A 6,197-nucleotide genomic window follows, 5' to 3' on the forward strand; every position below is an offset into this window, starting at 1 on the left:
GCACTAGACGACGTGAACCCACAGCAAGGAGCCACGCAAAGCTCGTTTTTTAGGCTTCTCCTGCACAGGCAAAAAATGGCTCCGGCTCTTGACCGGCTCCCCATACGGAGCCATTTTCAAAACAGGCATTTGGCACAGCTCCTGCAGGAGCCGGAGCTGAAGCCCCTGCAGGAGCCGTGCCAAAGAGACTCTAATAGCTCAATCTTAATAATTCATTCCCCTCGGTGTGATATACTAGAAAAATATTACTTGTTATGTAGGGGTTGCTTAGGTGGAAGCGTGAAAACTTGCCTAACATGGACATCAATCTCACCGGTATTGTCTTGGAGGCTTCTGTCCAAGCAAACCCATAGTAACGAACATGGAATAATATACTAGTAAACAGTACTAACATTGAAAATACCATGACAGATAAGGTTATTATTGGCATCCATTATTCAATGATTTTTTTTAAAATGTTGAGTGCTACTCCAAGATTTAATATTTCACCACCATTAACTCTACTCCATATATAGATGTGACATTATAATGCTATAGTCAAATATTTGAAACTCTTACCACTAGCTAGCTTTGGCTATAAACTACTAACTCAGTTTTTTATTATTATATTATTGCCCTATGCCCTGTGGCATATTTTGAGGGATATTAGCAGGCCGCAATGACAAATGGTGGACAAAATAGCAGCCAGCGTTAGCACCAAGATACGCACCATATCTAAGTACAACAATACCACTAGTATTCCCATATCTATTTCATGCGAAATGTTCATAGTTGACCTAAAATGCATATTAAAAAAATACCTATTATTAGGCTGTAGTGACGGATGCGAGATAAGATGGTAGTCATTAGAAAAATAAAAAACTATCAAGAAAAATAAGGACACGTGTAGATATCCATTCCTTAATATTTATTTTTGTTAATCTATAATTTAATATTTTGCCATTTCTCACTTTATTTGCACCAAATATATGTTACCTTACCATGTTGTAGAATGTCAAAACTTTGACATCAGACATAGAGTAGCAACTAACAACGTACTGAATCTTAATTATTCATGCCCTATATGTCATCGGTATAGTAGAAAAATATTACTTGTTTGTAGTGACGAACATTGGGGAAAATAGTAATTAACACTAGTGTTGAAAAATAACATGACAACTTGGGCATTAAGGGGTCATTGTTCATTGAGTTTTCTATTTGTTTCCAATTGTTGATGTCTAATATATCCAAGATTTAATGTTTCACCACTAGTAACACTGCTCAAAATAGATGTTGGATTATAATTCTATAGTCAAATATCGAAACTGCACCACTAACCTAGAGTAAAAACTACTAGCTCCATCTTATTGATTCATACATCTATCTGTGATATGCTACAAAAACATTGCTTCTCTATGTGATGAATGTAGGGCAAAATAGTAGCCACCATCACTAAATATCATGACAACTAGGGGGGGGGGGGGGGGGGGGGGGGGGGGGGATAAGGGCAATAACACCCCATATTTATTATGGTTTATATTTCTTTTGAAACCTTCATAGTTTATTATCTAGCGGTAACATTTAGTGTTTCACCATTACTAATCATGCCCCCCATATAGGTGTTACATTGTCATGTTGGCCCCGTTCGGCTGACCTTAAAAGTCGGCTTGTTCAGCTTCTTTTTTTTCAGCCGGAACAATATTTTCCTCTCACAACAACTCAGCGGGAACATTGTTTTTTAGCCAAATTCAGCCAAACGACCGGAGCCGTTGTGGTTAAGCGTCAAAAACTCTGACTACTTCCACTCAAAAATCTCGGTTTTACTTTTATATGGAACTTCCTCATTGTACAGCTATTCACGAATGTCCTCGATTGTGAATACTTGGAAGAAAAAAAATGTTGATTCGTGATACAAGCATTCTTTGGTAGCAGGAAATAGTAATGCGATATATAATGAATGCCTCACGGCAAATGCGGAAGCACGAGGAGGGCTGCGGTGTGATTCCACGATGGTTTGTGGTACCTGAGCTAAGAAACACACACAACAACAAAAAACAAAAGTCGCCAGCAGTAGGAAATATAAAATTTGTTTAGCCACCCACACTGGTATTAGTATCGGTATTATTATTAGTAGTAGTAGTAGTAGGGTGGCCTATATATGGAGAACAAGTGGTAGATGCATGCATAGATGTACATACATAGGCCAGAGTGGCTGGCTGCAGAATTGAGGCTATGTTCGGCTGTTCGTAAAGCCGCCTGTGCTGCTTTATACGGCTGATTTGTTAGGAGAGAAAAACACTATACCATGGCTTATAATCCGGCTTATAAGTGGGTCATGTAACCACCACGCAACCCAGCTGCACACGCGAGCGACACATGCGGCACACCCCGAGGAGGATCAGACGCCAAGAGAAAGAAAAGCTAGCAGCTCACTCCCACTCCCACTCCCACTACCAGCACACCCCCCTCAAAAAAAAAAGTGTGTGTGTGTGTGGTGGTTACCCGGAATAATTAGCAACGTAACCGCCGTGTTGATCGATGGATGTCTCACGAGCGGATCGAGCGACCCAAGTCGATCAGCAGACGGCATGCAGGTAGAGATCGAGCGAGGCCGCCCGGGATCCATCGTCCATGATGATGACGGATTGACGACGGGGGAGGAGTGCGATGAGAGGAACGCACGAACCAACGGGCGGTGGTGACCCCTCCGGGCTCCGGCTCAGGCCCGCCGGCCCCGGGAGCTGATAGCCTGACAAAACGGGCGGTAGGTGAGGGGTCCCTCGTGTTGATCTCTTCTTCGTTTTCGTGGGCAGCGAGCGCCACGTCCGCACGAGCGGCAGCGCTAACTCATCCATGGGCGCCAGCGCGCGCAACGTTTTCTTTCTCACGATGTTTGATGTCATTGGGTTTCTTCTTTTCTTCTTCTGAGAGGAAAATTAAAGACCGATAAAGCTCCTTTTTTTTTGTGGTTTCTGATGAAGAAAATGGTATTTATGCTAAGAGATCCTGAGAAGGCCCTATAATTTGCACGATGTGATCCCTGACCAACCGGCTGGCCGACTAACTAGACTAGACTGGGGCAAACTGTTACGTGTACATCGCACGCTGCTACAGCGCGCGATTGGTTGGGGATTTATTGCGACGAATTATTATGGAGGGGGTTCAGGTGGTGGCCAAAAAATCCCTGATTTTATTTTTCCCCTCTGGTTCACTTGGCTCGTGCAATAAACGAACAGCACTAACTTATGATATCGCTCGCTGCCTTCAAGTTCATGTTCGGCTAGACCTAGCTAACCTTGTGTGTTTTCTAGTTGCAGCTGATATATAGAATAACAATAATGCCATGAGCATCTGGAAACTGGAAAATAATAATCGCTTCTGTTACGTTAGTACCATCTCATATTTAATTTAATCTGTTTTCGGTGTAACCTGGTACTTCTAATCATATATCTGTTCACCATCACCAATTATAAGCATATTTTGTCACATCTTTCTGTTTTAGAGCCTCTTTAAAAAGCAAGAAATTTATAGGAATCGATTTCTTTTACTGAAAAAAAACACAAAAAAATGGGGGGAGGGGGGATCCCACGTTTCATAGCGCCCTGAAATCCTAGTATTTTTGCTACCATGCGTGTCCGAGTGTCAGGACATATAATTTTTTACCATCATAAGAAACACCACCATAACATGTGTCATTGACGCATGAGTCACTGACATGGTATTCTATATACCACTCCCATCGTAACTATGGTAAATATGTAAATCTTGCCCGAGTGTCTAGTTGTTGGTGGGGAAATTAAAAAGGAACAACTTAGATGAAATTGTAGCTCTATTACAGATTGTTGAGTCGTCCCAGGTCTGGCCCTGAAGCTCTATTTCAGTTAGTTAGACTGTCAAGACTCACTAATCTCATATGCACTGGTGAGGTGGACGTTGGAGTAGTATACACCGGACAAGTAACCGTTCTCTCTACAGCCACGCGCTCTCTCACAAGAAGGACCCCTTCTCGCGAGTCCTCTCTCCCACCCTCAGCCTCAATCATCAGAGTGTGGACTACTATAATACGTTCTTCTTAATACTAGTCCTGTAATACTATATATAATGTTGCTTTGGAAGATGGTGACATTCAACCTGCACTATGAACTAAGCAGGTTATCAGATCCAAAGCATTACAAGATGGTACTGATCCCTAGATGAGCATGAGCAGTAACTCCAATCACATTCCGATCACGAAGCTATAAAAGAGAAACTCCACAATCACGGTAGGAGCTTTATTGGCCGTGTCCGACCTGTAGGGTAGCCCGCCCCCCCGCGTTGCTCCCCAAGCGGGCGACTTGGGCGGCGCCCCCTCCGCCGCCACCAGCCCGTTCCCCACGCCGCCACCGCGCTGGCTGCTGCTGGGCCTCTTCTCCTCCCTCCCTTCCTCTCTCCCGGAGGAGCTTCCGTGCGGAAGTATGTGGCCGCCCGACAGCTGTCCTCATCCCGAAGGATTACGTGGTGGCGGCGGCGGTGGCCCGTACATCTTCGTCAAGGCCATGCTTTGCAGCATGGGGGGCACGGCGGTGTGGCGGCGATGGTGGCAAGCAGCGGCAGTGGACAGCGGCGACGCTGTCTTGCTGCTCGGGACACTTGTTGCAGCTGCCCTGAACTCCAGGGATGGCAATGACAGGCGGCAACCTACGTTTGGCAATGGCGGCACTGAGGCCAGTGCAGGGGGTGGGCGCTTGGCGAAAGCCGAGCCCTTTTGGGCCGATAACGGCGATGCCTCCAGGCGCCGCATACTTCCTTGGAAGCGTCTATCGATCAGCCCTTCCCCTTGCATGGCACTTTGTTCCTGGGTGTAAAACCTTAACCTTCTGGTTAGGCGACGGTGGCGCTTGTGGCGTCGTTCCCCTCGCTAAGGGCACCGTTTGGAAGCTCGTGCTATGCAGCCATGGTGGTTGCTGACAGGGTGGAGGCCTAGTTGAGGATTCAGGGTTCAATGTCCATGGCGTCAGAAGGTGGCTAGGAAGAGGGCGTTGACGCAGCGATTGGAGGGCTTGACATCTGCTTGGTGGAGGGCGACGGTCCTGGAAGGACCAGGCGCTAGTTGCGCCCACGAAGATGGCGAGGAGGCCAGCGTGGGCGGCACCCACAAAGTTGGCGAGGAGGCCGGCATGGGAGATGTGGCCACTAGATTTGTGTTGCCGAGGTGACTACGTGGTTTTGGCGGCGATTGGTCTTGCTCAGCGGTGGTCGTTCCAGCGTAAGGAGTTTTTTTTCTTACTGGCAGCTGGAGGGCCCATGTGGCACTTCTACCTTCGATGAGGCAACTAGGTTGCTGGAAACTACAATGTACGCGCCTAGATCTCGGTGGACGGGATCGACTTGGTGAGCGCCAGAGGCAGCGGCTCACACGTTAGTTTGGTAGCTTGCAGCGGGCTATGGCGGTTAGCCCTGCTTAGCGGTGGCTAGTCAGGTGTGGTAGATCGTCTTGACAGGCGGCGCAAGCGGATCCGATTGCGGGACGGCTACACAGCTTGTAGCGACCTACGGTGGCTAGTCCTACTTGGTAGCAGGCTAGCTCCGTGTGGTTCATCGTCGGTAACGACGGCGCGAGTGGTGACGATGGTGTTTTCGCCCTAATGTCCTTTAGTCGTACGGGGGTGGGCGGTGTAGTGTGGTGGTTTGGAGATGGTGGTGGTTCTCGTTTTTCTTTTTTTTTGAGTTGAGTTTTGGCTTTGTGCAGTTCGTGTCGATGTCTCAATCCGATCGGCTAGAGTTGTTTTTCTGTTCCTTTTGTTGAGCTTGTTTTCCGGTGTGGTTGTTGGTCACTGTTGTATTGTTGTGCCTATTTTGGGCTTATCTTCTTTTTACTATAATCAGTAGCTCTCCTGCCTAATTCGTTTAAAAAACAGTAGAAGCTTTGATAAGAATGAGAGGAGAAAAGTGGATGGGATCTTCATCTACTTTTGGTAGAATATTTGAAAGGAGAGAAATAGAAAATATTTTCAGCAGAAGGCCCGCAACCCAATTCAGGTGGCCACGCTATGTAAGGATGACATTATGCAATACAGGATCGCCATGGCACCAAGGGCAGTTGCAGATGATATTTAGGATCTTCGGAGTGCTTGCTTTCTTTCCCTGTCGTCCCTTTTGTGCCTTGGTTGTTTTTCGTTTTCCAGTAGTCTTTCTTTGGTCCCTCCTATTTTCAATAGTCGTACTCAGGGGAGAGGTAG

Source organism: Miscanthus floridulus, chromosome 4 (assembly GCF_019320115.1).
Source record: "Miscanthus floridulus cultivar M001 chromosome 4, ASM1932011v1, whole genome shotgun sequence".
Classification (NCBI taxonomy): domain Eukaryota; kingdom Viridiplantae; phylum Streptophyta; class Magnoliopsida; order Poales; family Poaceae; genus Miscanthus; species Miscanthus floridulus.